Source organism: Trachypithecus francoisi, unplaced genomic scaffold (genome assembly GCF_009764315.1).
Source record: "Trachypithecus francoisi isolate TF-2019V2 unplaced genomic scaffold, Tfra_2.0 Lachesis_group8, whole genome shotgun sequence".
NCBI lineage: Eukaryota > Metazoa > Chordata > Mammalia > Primates > Cercopithecidae > Trachypithecus > Trachypithecus francoisi.
This window is the reverse complement of record NW_022681473.1, coordinates 67,099,751-67,120,816: the sequence shown is the minus strand read 5'-3', so window position 1 is coordinate 67,120,816 and position 21,066 is coordinate 67,099,751. Positions and strand designations below refer to the sequence as shown.

Below are 21,066 nucleotides of genomic sequence, written 5' to 3'. Positions count from 1 at the left end.
GCAGATCAGTCCAGCCAATTTCCGTTGCGCTCTCTGTTGCTCTCTCTCTCGCTCTGGCTCTCTCTTCCTCCCCACCCCTTTCCACCCCCCACACACCCTGACTTCAAGATGAGGAAACTGAGACTGTGAAGCCCTGGAGGGACTTTTGCCCAGTGGCCCTTTTCCAAATTCCTTTCAGCTGTGTCCTACGCCTTCAGGAGCTGGCTGGAGCCTCACGTTTCCTTATTCCCAGGTCTGAGGATGTGTGGGCAGGAAGAAATACCTTCAGTCGGTCGCTGGAAGCGTTTGTAAAGCTTCTTTCACTCCACAACACACTTCTACTGGCGCCTGCTCTGCCCTACCCGCGCGCTGGGGCCTGGGGACACTGATGAGTCAAGCCTGCCTCCTGAACCCCCTGCCCAGTAGTGGCCACACTGGCTGCACCCTCTGCCTAGCCCAGGGATGTGGGCTGGTCTGCAAGGAGCTCAGTCTGGGCCCTGGCGGACTGTGGTTACTGCTAAACAAGGCTGTGGCCTGGACACACACCCAGGACCTTACATCCTCTGCCCAGGCCTTCTGTGCCTCCAGACAGGCCTTCCCCAGGGACAGTCCCACAGCCACAGTGTCTTCAAACTCTGTGGTGGCTCCCCAGGCCCTGGGAGCAATGGCTGAACTCTTTACCTGCCACCTGGGCTCTCTGAGGCCTGACCCCTCCCCACTCACCTCTCCTCAGGCCCTCCTCACTCCATGAACACTCCAGCCATGGCTCCATTGGAAGCTGCTCATTCCAGCTGGGGCTGCCCCAGCTTCCTGCACATTCCAGGCCTTGCAGTTTCTGCACCACCACCTCTGCCTCCAGGCAGTCACCCCTCCAAGTGCCCCCAACCCCTGCACTCCCTGTCGCTTGGATGCCTGACCCCTGCACACATCTGTGTCTCCACTCACAAGAGTGTGAGGGAGGGTTCTCTGAGGAGTGGCCGTGTCAGCACAGGGCCTGATGCAGATGACCTGTAAAGCGTTTGTTGAATGACTGGTATTTTGTCTTTCTGTAAAAGCCGAAGCCAAAAAAAGACACCATAACAGCTCAAAGCCTGGTGTGAGTCAGAGGTTCAAGGCTTGCTTGCTCCCTCCATTGGCACAAAATGCCTGTCAGCCAAGAAACTTCTTAGGGAAGTGGTGGGATTCTCTGGTCCCTCTGCCAGCGCTGGGACCCTTGGAGAGGACCTCACTGGACAGGGGAGTGGCAGGGCAGGAAGGGCTCCGGTAAGTGAGAAGGTGACTTTCCAACCGGAAGGGCTGTGGCTAAGAGGCCTGTGTGGAGCAAGTAGGCTCAAGAATGTCAGGGAGGCGAGGCATGGGGTGGCTCACGCCTGCAATCCCGGCACTTTGGGACGCCAAGGCGGGCAGATCACTTGAGGTCAGGAGTTCAAGACCAGCCTGGCCAATATGGCAAAACCCCATCTCTACTAAAACTACAAAATTAGCCAGGTGTGATGGCATGCCTGTAATCCCAGCTACTTGGGAGGCTGAAGCATGAGAATCGCTTGAACCTGGGAGGCAGAGATCGCGCTGCTGCACTCCAGCCAGCCTGGGTGACAGAGTAAGACTCTGCCTCAAAAAAAAGAAAAAAAGAAAAAAAAGAATGTCAGGTCACAGAGGCCAGAGTATGCAGGACCACCCTAGGGGAGCAGGGGGGCTGCATGTGCCTCTCCCCAGAGTTTACTGAAAGGAAACGGGTGTGTGTGTTGGGGGGTAGGCAGGGGGCTTGGGGTCAAGGAGAGGGGGTTGTCTGTCTGCCTGCTGAGCCAGGAGGTGGGATATTGGAACCATCAGGCCTGAAGACCACTCCTCCAGGCATCTCTGGGCTGCTGAGGGATCCCTGAGTAGATGATGTGATCTAAATATTTAGGCCCCCTTGCTCTTCTCTTTCTACTCTGGGAGGACCCAAGCCTCCACAGATGCAGGGCTATGATGGGTACCATGTGCTTGACAGCGCTGGAGAAGAGGCCTGGACCTGGCCAAGCAGGGGACCTTGGAGCAGAGGGGAAGGGGCAGGGAGACAGGGAGGAGGGGAGAGGGTGGTCTTCCTCCACACACACCCTTATTTATACTGTTCTTCCTGCAGGCAGCCCCGCACGGGGGCAAGGGGTGACACACAGAGAGAGAAGGGCCCATGGATTCCCAAGGTGCCCCGGATCCAGGGTGCTGAGATGCAAAGAGGAGAGGGTAAGTGGGGTGGAATGGAAGGAGGGGAAAGAGCTGGGAGCTAAGGTGAGAGCTGGGTGGGGCCAGGGGAGAATGAAAACCCAGCCTGTTGGTGGTTTCTTCTTTTTTTTTTAAGAGCCACAAGCTGAGATCAAAGGTGATATTTTTACAGCAACTGAAATAGAAAACCACTGGGCACACAGTGGGAGGTGAGCAGCCGGCACACAGGCCCCTTTATGCAGCCTGTGGCCACAGCAAGCACGCTGCCCTCTGCCATGGGGTGTGGGGGACAGTGTGGTGGGGATCTTCCCAATTCAGGTTCAAAGAAGATGTGAAGGGGATGAGCCACAACCCTCGGTGCTGAGAGAGGAGAGAGAGAGCCATGAAGGATCACTAGTCCAACATCCTTTCTGTTCTGTGCGCCCACTCACCTGCTCACTCACCGAATCACGTGTGGAACTAGCTGGCCCCCGCATACCAGGGGCCATACTCAGGCCCACCAGAGCAGTGGATCTCTGAGTGTGGGCCCCACACCAGCAGCGTCAGCGTGACCTGGAACATGCTAGAAATGCACATTCTCAGGCCCCAACCCAGACTTACTGCTCCAGAAACTCTGGGGTGGGCCCAGCCCTCAGGGTTTTAACAAACTCTCCAGATGACTGTGCACACTCAGTTGGAGAATCACTGTGCTGCATGACTTCAGTTTCCACATTGCTGCTTTGGGGAAAATAACACGTTTCTCACAAGGTTGAGCCCAGCATTAGCTAACACATGTGCTAGATGCGCCACCTGTGCCAGGTATCCTTCTAATCCCTTTATAACACACCTAACTCCTCACCGACTCTGAGATAGGAACTAATATTATCTTCATTTATTTCCTGAGATGAGGAAATGCAGGCACAGAGAGGCACAGTAACTTGGCCAGGGTCACACAGCTAGTAGGCAACAGAGCTTTGGAATCTACGGTTTTTAAAACTCCCCGACAAAAAGCCTCCAGCAGTGAGTCTGGCTCCCAGAATGTGTTCTGGGCATGGTTGAGAATGTGATGATGGCAGTTAGCATTACCTCACCTGAACTTGCGATGATGATCCCTGTTTTGTAGATGTGAAATCTGCTGCCTTGTCAAGATCAGGGAGTGAGTCAGCTGCAGAGACAGCCTGAGTGTCTGAAACCCATGTGGCCATAGGCCCTCACCATTCACAAAGCTTGGAGATCACAATATACCATTCTGGTCTTCTAGAAACATCCCAGCGTGTTGCAGGTGGAGTGTGGGCTCTGACAGACGTGGGCTGTTACCCTGGTTTGGCCACTCAGGGGCTGTGTAACCTTGAGCAAATCATCTCCCCTCTCTGAGCCTCCGTTTCCTCCTGTGAAGGGCTTGGTGACAGTTCTCACTTTGTGGGGTTCCTGTGAGGGTTGGAGAAGATGACGTTTGTGCCCAGCCCAGAGCGTGCATGATTGGGTATCAGAAAGCAACTTGTCCCTCTCTCTTCCCCCTTCCTGCTGCCACCTTGGTGGAAACACCAGCTTAGGACCCAGAAAAGTCCTGGGAGAAGAAGAACTAAGTTCCCAAGTGATGGAAATGCATTTGTCCTCCAGTTTGTCCTTTTCCAGAACTTGAAACAGCTGCCCTAGCTGGGGTTTGGGGGGTTAAACACTGGCACCTGCTGTGCCTAGTGCAAGTCAGGAGTGGGGTAACCTGTGAAGGGAGGGGAGGTGTCCTCTCTGAGCCATATCCACTGGCCAGACATCCTCAATCAGCCAAAGCATCTGAGCATCCGCCTGCTGCAAGACTGAGTCTGGCCCCGGCATCTGAAGCTCATTAGTGGCCTGCTCCCCAGGGGCTGACCCTGCTTGGCGAGAATTATCCCAGACAGAGCAGCAGAGCAAAGACCAGGTGAGGTGTAGCCGTGAGGGGGTGGGGGGACGTATGGTCTCCCAGAGGCTCTGGGGGCCCCCAGAGAGCAGAGGAGGCTGGAGAAACAGCCACAGACTCACTGGCTGTGCAAAGGGGCAGCTTCCTCTTTGGGCCTCAGTTCCCTGACATGTATATCCCTGGAGGAGTGGCAAGCAAGGCACTCACTGGAGGTCTTCCAGCCCTGACATTCAGGGGTCCCAACCCGACCTCTAATTCCTGGCCTTGGAGGTCCAGCCCAGTGTTGGTGGGAAGCGAGGGATGAGTGGTGGGAGCTGGGGATAATTCAGGGGTGGGAAGCCATGGATTCCTCAGGCCTAGAGATCAGGGGAAGACCAGAAAGTGACACCACAGCTCAGAACAGGAAGCTAGGTGCTCCCTCAGTGCCCACGAGTGACAGAGATTGTGGTGTGGGTCAGAGGCAAGAAAGTGGGTGCGAGCCGAGCCTGCCTTCCGAAGACAGGGGCCCGCCAGGCAGATGGGCCAGGATCGAGTTCTTCTCCCTCTCTGCACTCACGCCTCCACCCTGCTGTCCAGTTAGGGCACAGTTAACTTTCGCTGAGCAGTTTTTATTGTCCACTGCTTTTATGCCAGGCGCTGTGCCACGCACTGCACATGTATTGAAATAATTTAGCTCTTTCACTGGGCAGCAGGTCTCAGCCTGGAGTCTGGCCCTCACCTGGCAGCTTCTGACATTGACCTTTCTCCAGACACCTAGAGAGGTCTGACAGGCTGGCCCTAACCATGTCACTCAAGATGATGCCTCCTCACAACACTTAGCACTGACACTGGGCACTCTGCCTTTCTACTGACAGGAATGCTCTTGTCCCCTCCTCAGTCTCCTTCCCTCCTGGGAGCCAGGGCTCTGGGACCTGAGGAAAAGGGACAAGGAATGCTAGTCGAGAGGTGCTTCATGCAGACCTTGGTGAAGCCTGAAGAATGGTCTCCACCCATGCAGGGGGCTCTCTGCGGGGACTGGGACAGGCATGGGTCTCAGACAATCTCCCTGACCTTCCAGACAGCACTGGACCTACACACGGCCATGGTGGGCTTCTCTGAACCTTGGCTTTTCTCAGGACCTCATGACTTGGTTGCTGCTTTCTTTCTTTACACAGGTTAACATCATGAATAGGCCGGATGGCTGTCTCCTGAGCCAGGGAGCCCTGTGATTCATTTACCTCTCACAGGGCAACATTACCGGCATTTCTAAGAAAGGCCCAGAGAGACGGGGGGATCTCATCTAATTCACACAGCCTGTCAGAGCTGAGACAATCCTGGATGCCCAGACCCTGCCTAATTAAACAGTTTATCCCTTTCAAATATGAAATGTTGATTATATAACCATAGAAGAATTATAACATACAGATAAGCAAAAGTCAAAACAAATACGCTTTTCGTTTTTCAGAGAAACTTCCACTGCTCTTCCCCATCCCCCTCACCTCCCCAAACCACCCTCCCCGAAACCCCAGACATAATCAATATCTCTCCTCCATTTGCCAACAGCTGCTCCCTAAGGAGTAGGCCTTGACAGCAGATCCTGGAAGACAGCCTTAGACCGGATTCTGGAAAGGCCTGGAGTCTCTTCCGGAACCACAGAGCTTCTGCCAAATGGAACTGTTTAAGTGCAGGATCTTGTAGAAAATACTCCCAGCCAGGAATCTAGAGACTGCGTCCAGCACTGTCTGGGCTGTGGATTGGCTGCGTGACCTTGGACCAGTCCCTGCTCCTTTCTGAGCCTTGGTGTCTTCAACTGTAAAATGAAGACTTAGACTTGATCAAGTGGCTTCCTTACAGCCTTTCTCAGACTGCCAGCTTCTCTTGGGCAAGAGCCATGCCTTCTCCTCTCTAGCAAACCATAGAATTTAGAATCAGAGGACAGGGTTCAACACAAAGTCCATCACTCCCGGACTGTGTATGTGACCGTGGGCAGAGCACCACACTACTCTGACACTCCCCACGGAAAGACACAGACCAGAGTGCTCGCCCTGTGGTCTGCCACAGACCCTGTGAGTGGTGGATATCGAAGACCTTTGGACAATAGAGCGAGGTGCTCCACTGGGCTATCAGCCTGCCCCCTGCCTGCCCAGTGCCTGGCTCTGGAGATCTGGGCCCAGGCTTGTCAATGGAGCCACCATCTGCCCGTGGTGCTTACAGAGCTCTAGAAACAGGAGTGGGGACCCTGTGCCCAGCCTGCCGTATAAAGTGTCAGTAACGCTGCCCAGAGGCCTTGGGGCCCGTGACATCATGGACAGCAGTTTCCACGTTGGAGCTCACAGAGCTAAGTCCATTTGAAAAAATAGCACTGCCTTTTTTTTTCCTTTCTTTTTCCATTTTGGCTAAGGCATGGAAAGTGAAAGCTGCTGAATTACTGCAGGAAGAAGTAAAGGCTGGATTCTGAAATTAGCTCTGGTTTCTGGGCCCTAAAATCAATGGTAGAACTGGAAGCCTAGCCCCTGCTTCCTCATGCCCACCTTGCTCTTGCTCCAGGATCCCCTGACAGGACCAAGGTCAAGGAAGACCATAGCCTGCCTCTAGCTCCCAGATGGATCTCATCTTGCCATCTAAAAAACAGGCATGATAGTTGTTCCCCTGATCATTGCTGGTAAGAATCAAATGCAACGATAGCCATCCCATCCATCCATCCATCCATCCATCCATCCATCCATTCAGTGTTTACAAAACACCTTCTATATAGCAGGCACTATTCTAGGAGCTGGGGTAGAGCAGAAAGCAAAGCAGACAAAACCTCTGCCTGCATGGAGCTGCCGTGGTGGGGAAGACAATCACCAGGTAGAGAAGGAAAGGATGCAGGACGCACTATGGAGGAAACCACCATGGGTGGGGGTGGGGGGATAGAGAGTGCCAGTGGGGAGGCACAGGGTCTATTTGAAGCGATTTTTGTTTTTTAGGATTTGGGTTTTTTTTTTTTTTTTCGAGACAGGATCTCTCTCTGTCACCCAGGCTAGGGTGCAGTGCTGCGATCATGGCTCACAGCAGCCTCAACCTTCTGGGCTCAAGCAATCCTCCTATCTTGGCCTCCCAAAGTGCTGGAATTACAGGTATGAGCCTCTCCACCCAGCCGGTTGGCAGTTTTAAACAGGGTGGTCAGGGCAGGCCTCACTGAGAAGGGGGCCTTTGAGAGGATGCTGGAGAGGTGAGGAGGAAGCCCAGGGTCACCTGGGGGAAGGGTGTTCCCAGCCCTGGAAGGATGCTGGCTTCGTAGAAGCAAGGCACAGGGTAGAAATGTTCCCTCCATGTGTCTCCTGCTCCTCACAACCCTCGGCTCCATTCTGGGAACGGTATGCTCTGGACTTTAAGGGCACAGTTACAGATGGTACGGTCACTTCTTACCCGGGAGAGGCCTTTGCCCACCCCTTCTTGCATGTCAGGCCCCAGAGTATGCTGAGGGTGCCAGAGAGAACTCAGACCTGTGGCCTCACTGTAGCAGGTGGGGCGTCAGGAGGCCCGAGCTCTAGCCTGGCTCTGCCATTGGCGATGTGACATTAATAAGGCACTGCCCCTCCCTGGGCCTCAGTTTCTCTGTTTTTAAAATGGGATAATTGGTGGTTGCCAGGGGCTGAGGGAAGGGGACGGGGGACATAACTGCTACTAGGTATGTGGTTTCCTATGTGGTGATGACAATGTTCTGGGATTTGGTAGTAAGATGATTGCACAACTTTGTGAATATGCTAAAGTGAACTATACACTTAAAAAACTTAAAGAAAAAGATGGTGGTTGGATAAGATGACCTGTAAAGGAAGGAACGTTAATTTTTTGTGTGCCTACAACACTCCAGGGTCTGGATTCAGCACTTGCATATCTCATGACCTCTAGGGTTCCTTCCTGTTCTGACTTTCTGTAACCCACCATGGTGATATTCAACGTTGCAGTCACTCATCAAGCTCAGCCTAAGCTTGATTCAGGTCCACAGCTAGGCTGGGGAAGAGAAGGGAGTACAGTCCCTTCCTGAAGGGGCTCAATGTCTGTGGAAGAAATCAGAAGTATGAATTGTGCCCAAGAGGTTTTTTTGTTTTTTTTAGGACTAGCTCCTTCCTTTCCTTTCTTTGTATAGGAAAAAACAAAACAAAACAAAACAAAAATAGCAGGGTGGGCCAGGCACGGTGGCTCACGCTTGTAATCCCAGCACTTTGGGAGGCCAAGGCGGGCAGATCACCTGAGGTCAGGAGTTCAAGACCAGCCTGGCCGACATGGTGAAACCCTGTCTCTACTAAAAATACAAAAATTAGTCAGGCGTGGTGGTAGGCACCTGTAATCCCAGCTACTCGGGAGGCTGAGGCAGGAGAGTTGCTGGAACTGGGGTGGCAGAGGTGGCAGTGAGCCAAGATCATGCCAGTGTACTCCAGCCTGGGCAACAGAGCGAGACTCCATCTCAAAAAAAAGAAAAAGAAAAAGAAAAGAAAAAAGTTCCCAGGGTGGGCACACACCTCTGTGGCAGTGCATGGGGCTGGGGGTTGGTTTATTCGTGTGTGCTTCAGGGCCTTTGGGCTGGGTGAGCAGGATGCAGCAGTGGACAAGCCAGACCCAGCCTGCCCTTAGGGAGTGAGACAGACTTTTAAACAATCAAGCACACAATTAAGAATTTATTTCATTATTGCGATCAGTGCCACAAAGGGAAAGCTCACAGTGTCTTGAATAGCTTGAGAGAACGCTGGCTCTGCTGGAGGAGCTTTGAGGGTGTTGTAGGAACGATTAAGGGGTATGGAGAGGTGTGGAGATGACACAGACAGGTATTCCAGATAATGTGGAGGCCCCAAGGGTCGGCTGAGTCCTGGCAGTGAAGGCAGAGGGCAGAGAGCCTAGAGGCTGCCCCAGAAACAAGCTAGGCCTGGCCAAGCAGGACCTTAGAAGTTAGGCCCATACATACCCATGTAGGCCTGTTGTCCCCTCACACTTTTACTTGTCCCAGATGAAACAGTAAACTATACAGCCACCCTACTTGCAGGCCACGTGAAGGGGTTTGTCCTAAGAACAACCCGCATTCCAGGAAGGCCTGGTCATCGCTGCCTGCATCCTGGCCTCTGGGCCTGCCGTTCTGCACGGCCAGCAGCGAGGGCCTGCCAGCCCGGCAGCCGCAGCGGTTACTTGAGCCAGATGATGGGCCTGCTTGGCAGCTCCTGGCCATCCGACCCCGCTGTCCTCTTCCCAGGCAGACCCTGCTCCCCGCTATGCCAGTTTCCCCTACTAGTATCTTGAGGTGAGAGCTTTTCCACCATGTCTCAGGCCAAGCATGGTTCTTGGCTCTAGGTTCGGTGAGCCGGTTTCCGGCCGTCCCCGCCCTCGGCTGCTCCCTGAGGACCTGTTCCAGGCCTCGGCCAGGCCAGGGCCTCATGCTTTTTCACTCTTGTTTTTCATGTCTGCCTCTCTTGATTGTCCTCTGTGTGACTGTCCTTCTGCTGGGCCTCCCTGTATCTCACCCCTCTCCTCTTTCTCGCTCTTCTCTAGGGTAACCTGGCATTATAGAAAAGCATGTGCTTCAGGACAGATGGAACTGGGTTCAAATCCCAGCCCTGTCACCTGCTGGCTGGGTGAGCTTGGGCAAATGTGTCCTCCCATCTGACTTAGGCTCCTGTCATGTGGAATGGGAATGAACCTCATAACTCCTGTTTCTCTGGGTGGTTGGAAGCTGAGATGAAGTCCACAAAGTGCCTTCTGGCAAACAGGAGGTGCCCAACAAACAGGCTGCCTCTTACCTTCCTCAGGCACTATCTTCTCCTTGACCTGCACATCTCACTCACTCACACACAAAACAAGAAACGGAAGCCCCCAGCTGGCCCCTAACTACTTCCCGGCCCTAGACTTGACATCACCAACAGCATCCCTGCAGCATGCTCACGGCCACCCCGCCACGGGGCTGAGGGAGGCTCATACCTGGAGGGCCTGACTATACTATGAGGCTCTCCAGGTGTCTTCTGAGCTGTGACTCAGGTGCCAGAGTCTTGTTTTTTCACCACATGCAGGACAGGAGAGGCAACCTGTCAACACCACCCCTGGCCTGCAGGCTCCTCACTGTGTCCTCATGTCACATCCCTGCACTTTCCAGTCTCCAGCTCTTACCAGTGCCCTTGACCCCATCTGGAATATCCTTCTTCTCCCCACTGTCCCCAGGCCCCAAGCCTAGGCCTCACACCAGCTCTGGGGCTTAGACATGACAGAGGAGGAAACTGAGGCTCAGGGACATTCTGATGTTTGTGTTTTTTATGACAATGTGTTCTGTGTGATATATTGTGTCACTTCTTAAAAGGCAAAATGAAACAGGTTGTCTGGGTTACAGTGGATCTGGAGTGGAAACAAAGGTCTGCAGGACTCCAAATTTCTCATTCATCCTCTTCCCTCTGCCACACCCCTTACATGGTGTTGACTACACGGACCCTACTGTAACTTACTTCCTAGGTGTCACTTAACAAGCAATTGTGTCAATAAACCCATACATCTATGGCCATTGACTTTTATTTTTCTTTAAAGAAGCAGGGTCTTGTTCTGTTGCCCAGGCTGGATGCAATGGCACGATCACTGCTCACTGCAATGTCAATCTCCTGGGCTCAAGTGATCCTCCTGCCTCAGTCTCCCTAGTGGCTGGAACCACAGGTGCACACCACCACGTTCAGCTAATTTTCTTTTTTAAAATTTTGTAGAGACAGGGGTCTCATTATGTTGCCCAGGCTGGTTTCAGACCCCCTAATCTCAAGCAATCTTCTCATCTTGGCCTCCCAAATTGCTGGGATTACTGTGTGATATATTGTGACCATGCCTAGCCTGGTCAATTGATTATTGACAAGAGTGCCAAGACATCTAGTGGAGAAATAATAGGTGTTTTTTTTTTTTTTTAAAACAAGTGATGCTGTTCCAGCTAAAACTAGAAAATCCCTACGAGAAAACATAGATGTAAATCCTTGTGACCTTGAAGTAGACAATGGTTTTTTCTACATGGTGCCAAAAGCACAAGCAACTGAATGAAAAAACAGAGAAATTGAACTTCATCAAAATTAAAAATGTTGTGTTTCAAAGGATACTATCAAGAAAGTGAACAAACCACAGAATGTGAGGAAATACTTGCACATGAAGTATTCTAGTAACTGGAATACATAAAGAACTCTTTGCAACTCAACAAGAAAAGGACAAATAACTTCATTTTTAAGTGGGCAAAATATTTGAACAGGTATTTCTCCAAAGAAGATATACAAATAGCCAATAAGCACTTAAAAAGATACGCCACACCATTAGTCACTGGGGAAATGCAAATCAAAACCACCATGTGATATGCCATTCACACTTACCAGGATGGTTATAATGAAAAATACCAAATTGCTGGGCGCGGTGGCTCAAGCCTGTAATCCCAGCACTTTGGGAGGCCGAGACGGGTGGATCACGAGGTCAGGAGATCGAGACCATCCTGGCTAACACCGTGAAACCCCGTCTCTACTAAAAAATACGAAAAACTAGCTGGGCGAGGTGGCGGGCGCCTGTAGTCCCAGCTACTCGGGAGGCTGAGGCAGGAGAATGGCGTAAACCCGGGAGGCGGAGCTTGCAGTGAGCTGAGATCTGGCCACTGCACTCCAGTCCGGGCGACAGAGCGAGACTCCGCCTCAAAAAAAAAAAAAAAAAAAAAGAAAAATACCAAATTAACAAGTGTTGTCAAGAACGTGCAAAAATTGGAACTCTCATAATGTAAAATAGGACAGCCACAGCTGGGCACAGTGGCTCATGCCTGTAATCCCAGCACTTTGGGAGACTGAGGCAGGTGGATCACGAAAGGTCAGGGGTTCGAGACCAGCCCGGCCAACATGGTAAAACCCCGTCTCTACTAAAAATACAACAAATTGGGCCAGGTGTAGTGGCTCATACCTGTAATCCCAGCACTTTGGAAGGCCAAGGTAGGCAGATCACGTGAGATCAGGGGTTTGAGACCAGTCTGGCCAACATGGTGAAACCCAGTCTCTACTAAAAATACAAAAAAAGTTAGCTGGGTGTGGTGGCAGGTGCCTGTAATCCCAGCTACTTGGGAGGCTGAGGTAGGAGAATTGCTCAAACCCAGGAGTTGGATGTTGCAGTGAGTCGAGATTGCGCCATTGCACTCCAGTCTGGGCAACAGAGTGAGACTCTGTCTCAAAACAAAAAACAAAAACAAAAAAATTTAGCCAGGCATTGTGGCAGGCACCTGTAATCCCAACTACTTGGGAGGCTGAGGCAGGAGAATCGCTTGAACCCAGGAGGCAGAAGTTGCAGTGAGCCGAGATTGTGCCATTGCAGCCTGGGCAGCAAGAGTGAAACTCCGTCTCAAAAAAAAAAAAAAAAAAAAAAATACAGCCACTACAGAGAACAGCTTGACAGTTCCCTTAAAGTCATATAGTTACCATATGATCCAGCAGTTCCATCCCTAGGTACATATACAAGAGAACTGAAAGCGTGTATTCATACAAACACTTGGCACGTGAATGTTCATAGAAGCATTATTTGTAATAGCCAAAAAGTAGAGACAACCCAAATGTCCCTCAACTGATGAACAAGTCAACAAAATGTGGTATATCCATACAATAAAATATTAACCAACCATAAGAGGAAATGAAGGCGTTTGATGCATGCTACAACATAGATAAACATGAAAATGAACTTGAACTGTCCAGAATAGGAAAATCCATAGAGACAAAAAGAATTAGCAGTTTCTAGGGGCTGGAGTGGTGGGTGGAATGAAAAGTGACTGCTAATGGGTATGGGATTGATTTTTGGGGTGATGGATGAAAATGTTCTGAAATTAGAAAGTAGTGATGGTTGTGCAACTTTGTAAATATACTAAAAACCACTGAACGATATGCTGTAACAGGGTGAATGTGTGGTATAGAAGTTATATCTCAAATATTTTTCCTTTCCAACTTATAGGTTCAAGTGGTACATGTACAGGTTTGTTACACAGGTAAATTGCATGTTATGGGAGTTTGGTGTATAGATAATTTTGTCACCCAGGTAATCAGCGTAATATTAGTCCTTACCCTCCTTCCCTAATCGACCTTCAGATAGGCCTCCATGTCTGTTGTTCTCTTCGTGTCCATGTGTACTCAATGTTTAGCTCCCACCTAAAAGTGAGAATGTGCAGTATTTAGTTTCCTGGTTCTGCATTAATTCACGTAGGCTTATGGCCTCCAGTTCCATCCATGTTGCTGCAAAGGCCATAGTATTCCATGGTGTATATGTACCACATTTTCTTTATCCAGTCCACTGTTGATGAGCATCTAGATTGATTCCGTATCTTTGCTATTGTGAATAGGGCTGCAATAAACATACGTGTGCCTGTGTCTTTATGGTAGAATAATTTATATTCATCTGGGTATGTAACCAATAATGGGATTGCTGGGTCAAATGGTAGTTCTATTTAAGTTTTTTGAGACATCTCTAGACTGCTTTCCACAGTGGCTGAACTAGTTTACATTCTCACCAGTGGTGCATACACATACTCTTTTCTCCACAACCTCACCAACATCTGTTGTTTTTGACTTTTTAATAATACCCATTCTGACTGGTATAAGACGGTATCTTACTGTGGTTTTGTTTTGCATTTCTCTAATGATTAGTGATGTTGAACATTTTTCATTCCTTTTTGGCCACATGTATGTCTTCTTTTAAGAAGCGTCTGTTCATGTCTTTTGCTCATTTTTTTAACTTAAAAATTGTTTTAATTATTACTTTTTAAAAATTGAGATGAGGTCTCACCATGTTGCCCAGGCTGATCTCAACCTCCTCAGCTCAAGTGATATCTCCTACCTTGGCCTCTCAAAGTGCTGGGATTAGAGGCATAAGCCACTATACCCAGCCTTTTGCTCATTTTTAAATGGGGTTGTTTTTTGCTTGTTGATCTGTTTGAGTTTCTTATAGCTTCTGGACATTAGACCTTTGTCAGATGCATAGTTTACAAATATCAAGATTTTTTTTAAAGGTACTTGTGTGGATCTGGAGAGAATGTTGCAGAACACTGAGCCCAATGTTCTCCCTCTCCTGCTTCAACACACCTCCATGCTAAAGATGGGGAAGCTATAGCCCAGAGAGGGGAAGGATCACACAGCATGTCTGAGACAGAGCAGGGTCTAGAACCTGTTGCCTATTGCCACCCCGCTGTTCCCTGACTAGACTGTTAAGTCTTGGAGAACAGGAACCTTTATTAATTTTGTACTCCCTGTAACAACAGCATAGGACTCAACACATTGCAGTGGAAATAGGATTGCTCTAATTGCAAGAGAGTAGATAGAGACCCTATTCTGATGATCCTAAGGAAACATGGATTCACTGGCCCCATAATTGGGAAGGACAGGCTCGGGGACTCAAATGGCACCCCATCTCCACCCCACTACCTGTTTCTTCTTTTCCTTCTTCATTGTCCTTGTCTTCCTCACATGGCAGGGAATACAGGGTAGGAAGCTCTGGGGATCATGCCTTTGGAACTTGCATTCCAAGGTGGGGCTGACTCCTTTCTTCCAGAACCCATTCATACATCACAGGGAAATAGCTCTATTTGGTCCAGTTGGGTCATATACTCTTCCTGGACCAATTATGTGGCCAGGAAGATAGAATTCTCCACAAGGCCAGGCCTTCTATCAGGGGACTGGGTTCTGTGCCTGAGAACCCCATCAGAACTTCATAAAGTTGGGGGATGGCAGGGAGGGGTGTTGTTATCATTAGAAGTGAAAGAGAGGTTGGGCAGGCAAAAACTCAGCTGCCCCCTCCCGTAAGCACTCAGGCCATTGTGGGAATGATCCGCTAGCCAGGGGAAAAGGCAGTCATGGTGTTTGGATGCAGAGTGGCCTGGGGTTCAAGACCCAGCTTCTTCACTTTCTGGCTGTGTGCAGGTGGGCAAGGGACCTCCCAGAGCCTCATTTTTCCAGACTTCAAAGTGAAAACAATAATCCCAGCCTATAGAGTTGTAGATATTTGAGATAAGGGCAATGCAGTGGTAGCCCAGAGCCTAGTGCATAGTAGGGGTTGTGCTCAGGTTGGTCATTGTCATTGTTATTGATGCTTTGGGTGGGTCGATGTTTAGCTTCAAGTCAGAACCTGGGGATTCTGCAAAAATGCTTCAGACAGTGGGAGCTTGTCTAGGCCCAGACCCCTGCACCAGGGTTAAGGGGAATGGCAGTGAGAGACATGACTCCTCCCAGGTAAGGATTATGGAAGATGTCCTATCTGTGTGGCATGAGAGGTGACTTGACCCCTAGGAGTCCTGAACTCAGGGTCAGCCCAGCACTGCCCCAACCTGCTGGTTGACCTTGGCCTGGTGACCTGCCATCTCTGAGCTCAATGATCCCTGAACCAGTGACAGCTCTGCATGCCTGCTCAGGATTCCTGCTCATCTAAGGCTGCTAGAAAGTCAACAGTGTCACCTCCCACACTCCCTGTTTTTTTTAAAGGGATGGAGCAGCTCTTACCACAGAGTTGAGCATCTGCCCTTCTCAAGGCCCTGTGCTGGGCTTGAGGACTCAGGTGACTCTGACCCAGCCTGTCCTCAAGGGCCTGCAGCCTGGCTAGGTGAATCAACATGGCACCCTGAACAAGGATAGCTCAGGCACTGACTCCCTGTGTGACCTTGGGCAAGTCACCGCCTCCCCCTGGAGCTCTCGTTTTCCCATCTGTAAGAGAAGGGGTTAAACGTGAGGATGAGAGCCTACAGCCCCAAAGAGGTGGATGGAGAGCCCACCCCCATACCTCAGCCTCGGCTTGGAGTCTAGTGATATCATCCACAACCCTCTCCCGTTTCCCTGACAACTGGGGTGCTGGCCGAGGCTCCCCAGTGGCCCAGACTGTCTGGATTTCCTTGCATATAACTATAGCTCATCCACATTTTCACAATTAAATTGTCAGTTTGGGTTAAGTGTTGTCTGCTGATGGCTGTCAACCTCTCTCTGGCTCTCCTCACTCTTCACCCAGAGCAGGTAAGTGAGAACGTCCTGCCTGTCCCTCAGTGCCATGGAAAGGGACTAGGATGTGAGTGACAGGCAGGAGAACTGGGTTCCAGGGTAGCTCTGCCATGCACTTGCTGTGTGATCTTGGGTAAGTCACTTGCCCTCTCTGGGCCTAGGTCTCCCCATCTTAACAACAGAGCTAATCACCTCTGCCCAGCCTCCCTCTCGAGCCAGTGGCGAGGCTCAAAGGAGCCCGCCCATAACTGTGGCAGGGCTTAGAAAACTGGAAACCTCAGCTTGAGGTCTGGGATGGTTAATAAAATGAGCAAGCGGACCTTGAGAGGGACTTCTCTGAATCCCCACCAGACAGACAGGTAAGTCAGTTCCCCTCTGGTCTACCCAGCATCCTTCTGGCTACAGATCTAGCCCAGGTCTTCTCCCTCTCAGGTCTGTTCCTAGATTGAAAAGGACAGAAAAAGTGCTCTTCCCAACAGGGCTTGGCACTGAAGATGCAGAGCAGAGGTGCTAGACCTGATGACCAAGGGCCCTGCTTCCCACCACAGGTGTGCCCATGCAGGTGGCTCAGCTGCTGCCTCAGTGGCCAGGCTGTCCCTCCCATCCACTAGCCCAAGTCATTCCTGCTGCTACCCCAACTTTCCCCTCATAGGCTTCCAGGAGCTCCATCTCCCCTCACCTCCCCATCCAATCCCAGACCTGCCCCAGACTTGAATCCCAAACCTGACCTTACCCCTTCCCTCTTCAGACCTCCTCCATGTCTCCCTTGGCAAAGCCCAAGCTCCCTAGCCCAGCACTGAAGGCCCCCCATGGCATGGGCCTGGCTTCCTCTCCCATTATTCTCCCTCCTGTTGTTCTTCATGCCACCAGTACCGAACCACCCACTTACCCTTCTCTGAAAGCAAACTTCTCCTTCTTGTCTTTGCTTACACTGTTCCCCTGCTGGGAATGCCCTCCCACTTCCCCAGTCACCTGACAATTCCTCTCCCACCTGCACATTATTTATATAGACATGAATGCTAAGTACAGATGAGCTCTCCATCTGGAACTGTTTATGTACCTGGCAGAAAAGGAACTAACTTTTATCAAGGACCGATTACGTGCTGAGCATTTTACATACATCATCTCCCCTTTAAGCCCCACAGCAACCCAGGCAGTAAATTTCACTCCTCCTATTTTTCGGGTGAAAAAACTGAGGATCAGAGACATGAAGTGTCTTTTCCAAGGCCAAACAGAGGTTGCTTTTTTTTTTTTTTTTTTTGAGACGGAGTCTCGCTCTATCGCTCTATCGCCCAGGCTGGAGTGCAGTGGCCGGATCTCAGCTCACTGCAAGCTCCGCCTCCCGGGTTTACGCCATTCTCCTGCCTCAGCCTCCTGAGTAGCTGGGACTACAGGCGCCCGCCACCTCGCCCAGCTAGTTTTTTGTATTTTTTAGTAGAGACGGGGTTTCACGGTGTTAGCCAGGATGGTCTCGATCTCCTGACCTCGTGATCCACCCGTCTCGGCCTCCCAAAGTGCTGGGATTACAGGCTTGAGCCACCGCGCCCGGCCCAGAGGTTGCTTTTGAGTTGCAACCCCGAACTGTGTGATGCAGAGCCCATGCTTGTTTTAGGGCCAGGTGGAAGCACTTCCCTTAGGGTTGTATCTGTGTCCGGGGACACAAATATAAAATACTGTACATATATAAATAACTGTACATATATAAAATAACAAGTACATAAAAATACTTGTTATTAAGTGAGGTTGTGCTGCTTTGTAATGCTAGGGACCATTGTGATGTGCCTAAGGCTATCCTATATAAGAGGGGACCCCAGGAGGACAGCCAGGACCCCTGGGGGAATCACAGGATCTGCTCTAGACGGAGGAGGATCTTCTCCAAGACAGAGCCATTCATAATGGCAGACACCATCCTGAAGGGAGTGAGCTCCCTTCCTTGGGGGTATGCAAGCAGAGGCTGGATAACATTCATGCATTCATTTGGCAACTTTGTAGGAATGACTGTCCAGCCCTGGTGCAGTACTGGGGACATAGCAGCGGATGACAGAGCCATCACTGACCACATGCTGCCGCCAGATCAGCAGAGGCATTACAAGGCTCTGGTGGCCAGAACCTCCAGGTTATGAGAGGGGGTGGCCCAACTATAAGATTCTAAGATTCTGAAATGACATTAGACAAATAATTGCATTTTTTTTTTTTTTTTAGCTTTTTCACTCTTTAAGCCTGGCTGCTGCTTGTCTCTATTGCTACATAATAAACCTTGTCAAGATTTAGTAGCTTAAAGCCATAATGGACTCTCCTGCTTCTGTGGGCTGGCCCAGTAGCTCTGCTGACCTTGTGGCGCTGGCTCGCGCAGCTGCATGTGACTGATGGGCCAGCCGATACAGCAAAGGCCTCTCTCTGCCCCAGCCTGGGCTTCTGACCTTGCAGCTGGGCTGGTCAGAAGGATCCCCAACAGGATGAAGGCAGAAGCTGCAAGGCCCCAAGTCCTGGGCAGCAGAATACAGGCCACATCTACTAGTCAAGCAAGTCATGAGGTCAGCCTAGAGGGAGGGGTGGGGACGGAGCCTTCGCCTTTGCATGGAGTCACACTCCAAAGGGTCTTTATGTTCTGGGATGGGAGGAATTGGTGCTACTAAAAAGCTGCCTCACTGGCCTGCTCAGAAAGGCTTCAGAACCAGTGACAAATAACTGCATGGCTTATGCCTGGATGTCAGGAGACCTGATTTCTGTCTCCTGCACCACTAACCAAGTGATGTACGACCCTTCTGTCAGCATCAGTTTCTACATGTGTACAGTGGGGGCACTGAGCATGGTAGGTCTCTGGCCCTGTGTGTGTGTGTGTGATGGGATGAAACTCAGACAATGCTTCCCCTCTTCTCCCAGGTGCAGAGACACTGACGTACACATATCAGAGAAGCAGAAGCCCAACTGTAGAAGAAACTGCCATCCTGACACAAATGCCCCTTTGGCCCACTGCCTCCTATGCCTCCTCTTCTGGTGACAGGCACTGCACCCGGCCATGCCCAGAGCCCCTTTCCCGTGGCAATAACAGATGTGCATCAAAGGGAGAGCGCAGGACTCAAACAAAGCCAATCAGCCGCCTTCCCTGGGACTGATTCAGAAGCCCTAGGAGACAGAGGTCTCATTTGACTGGAATTTCTAACTGGGGCTGTTAGTGGCTGCATCCCAGTGGGGAGAAATGAGGCCCAGGTGAGTTCAAAGATAGCAGGAAGAAGCAGAAGTGAGTTTGAGACAGCACAGCGTCTCCAGGGGCCCAGGGCCCCAGCACCAGCCCAGAGCCCTCCTGAGTGCAGTAGGGCCACGAGTTACCCCGGTTTCTCCTGCGGGAACCAGTCAGTTTCTCTGGTGTTGAAGCTGGTTGGGGTTGGGTTTCTTCTCTCCTGGAGCTGCAAGAGGCCTGAGAAACACAAACATTGTCTCCTGAGCAGCCACCACCATGATTAAACAACTGAGGGTTGAAAGCAGCCTTTCAGACGTGACGCCCTCAGTAGACATGACGGGTGGCATTTTGTTACGTGCACCCAGGAAAGACACCTCCTGTCTCTCCGTGGTGCCCCAGGCCTGCTCCCTGAGCCCTGTAAAATAACAACACCTCCCCTGAGGTAACTGAGGGGGAGGAGGAGGACATACCCTACCCTGGGTAGTGGGCAGAGGTTCCAGCATCCCACAGACCCAGGGTTTGCAGCCAGGCCCACTCACTGACAGAGAGATCTTGCATGAATTACCTGACAGACCTGGCCCAGTGTGCTCATCTGCAGAGCAATGCCTGTCTCATGCATAGGCACAGAAACTGCCTGGCACACAGTAGGTGCTTGTTCAACCAATACAATTTCTTACAATGTTATTTCTCAGTAAAATTGAGAAGGAGTGGTTTCGTGGCTTTCCTGTTTTGCAGATGATGAAACTAAGGATCCCAGAGGCTGAGTGACTTCCCTGGAGTCCCTCGGTGGGTTAAGTGGAGGAGGTGAGTCTGACAGCCAGGCCCAGGTGCTCTGATGACAGGCCTGCTACTATTTGGTCCCCTCACCCCACCCTTGCCTGGAAGATCTGGCCTCACAGGGCGTTCTAGAAACAGCTGGGCTGAGCTGCTCTGCTGAGACCCCCTGTTCATGTGTCTTCTCAGAAAGGCCTTTCTAAAAGCACCCTGGTGGTGGAAGCAGGGCCCTTTAGTCTCATTGTAACCAGTGAGAAATGGGAAATGGTGATGACGGCCTCTGCCCTGCCCTGCCCTGCCCTCCCCCGAGATGTGTCCAGAACCAGGATGAGGGATCTCAAAAAATGGTTCTGGCCAGGCGCAGTGCCTCACGCCTGCAATCCCAGCACTTTGGGAGGTCAAGGTGGGTGGACCACTTGAGGTCAGGAGTTCGAGACCAGCCCGGCCAACATGGTGAAACCCGTCTCTACTAAAAATACAAAAATTAATTGGGTGTGGTGGTGGGCGCCTGTAGTCCCAGCTACTTGGAAGGCTGAGACACAATAATCGCTTGAACCCAAAAGGCCGAGGTTGCAGTGAGGCGAAGACGGCGCCATTGCACTCCAGCCTGGGCAACAACAGTGAAACTCTGTCTCAGAAAAAAAAAAAAAAAAAAAGATTCTGGGAAGCCAGCATCTGCCAGGTGGCCTGGGGTCGGGAGAGGGAGAGTACTTGTGGGCTTCCTTCATCCACATTCATGGCTCATCCTATGGCACAGGTTGGCTTGGTGGTGAGAAGAGCATGGCCTAGGGAGTGCTGGTTCCAGGCTAGAAGGAGTCATCTATGGAGCGGGTCCAAATCCAACCAGGAGCCTGGGATCCATGAGTCCAGCCCATGCCAGCTGCCCCCAGCCAACCTGCAGACATGGGAGGGAGAGGCGTGTGCTTGTGGATGATGCCACAGAGACTCTGTACACAGCAAAAGCAGAGCAAAACACTGTCACTCTTTTTTTTTTTTTTTTTTTGAGATGGAGTCTTGCTCTGTCACTCAGGTTAGAGTGCAGTGGTACCATCTTGGCTCACTGCAAACTCTGCTACCCAGGTTCAAGCGATTCT

At 51.0% G+C, this 21,066-nt stretch overlaps 1 protein-coding gene across 4 annotated transcripts in view; it reads left to right on the top strand.

Annotated features, from left to right (window-relative positions):
* The window catches only part of WNT11 (Wnt family member 11), a 50,160-nt gene that overhangs the window by 1,516 nt on the left and 27,578 nt on the right, over positions 1-21,066 (top strand). Inside the window, exons 2-6 of one of the 4 annotated variants that reach the window (XM_033204735.1) lie at positions 2,105-2,205; positions 2,321-2,393; positions 3,287-3,445; positions 18,901-19,227; positions 19,934-20,002. The gene's annotated coding sequence lies outside the window, so the exon portion shown is untranslated. Of the gene's footprint in view, positions 1-2,104; positions 2,206-2,320; positions 2,394-3,286; positions 3,446-18,214; positions 18,552-18,900; positions 19,228-19,933; positions 20,003-21,066 lie in introns of those variants that run through there. The other 3 variants (XM_033204734.1, XM_033204737.1, XM_033204738.1) reach the window with 3 other exon arrangements.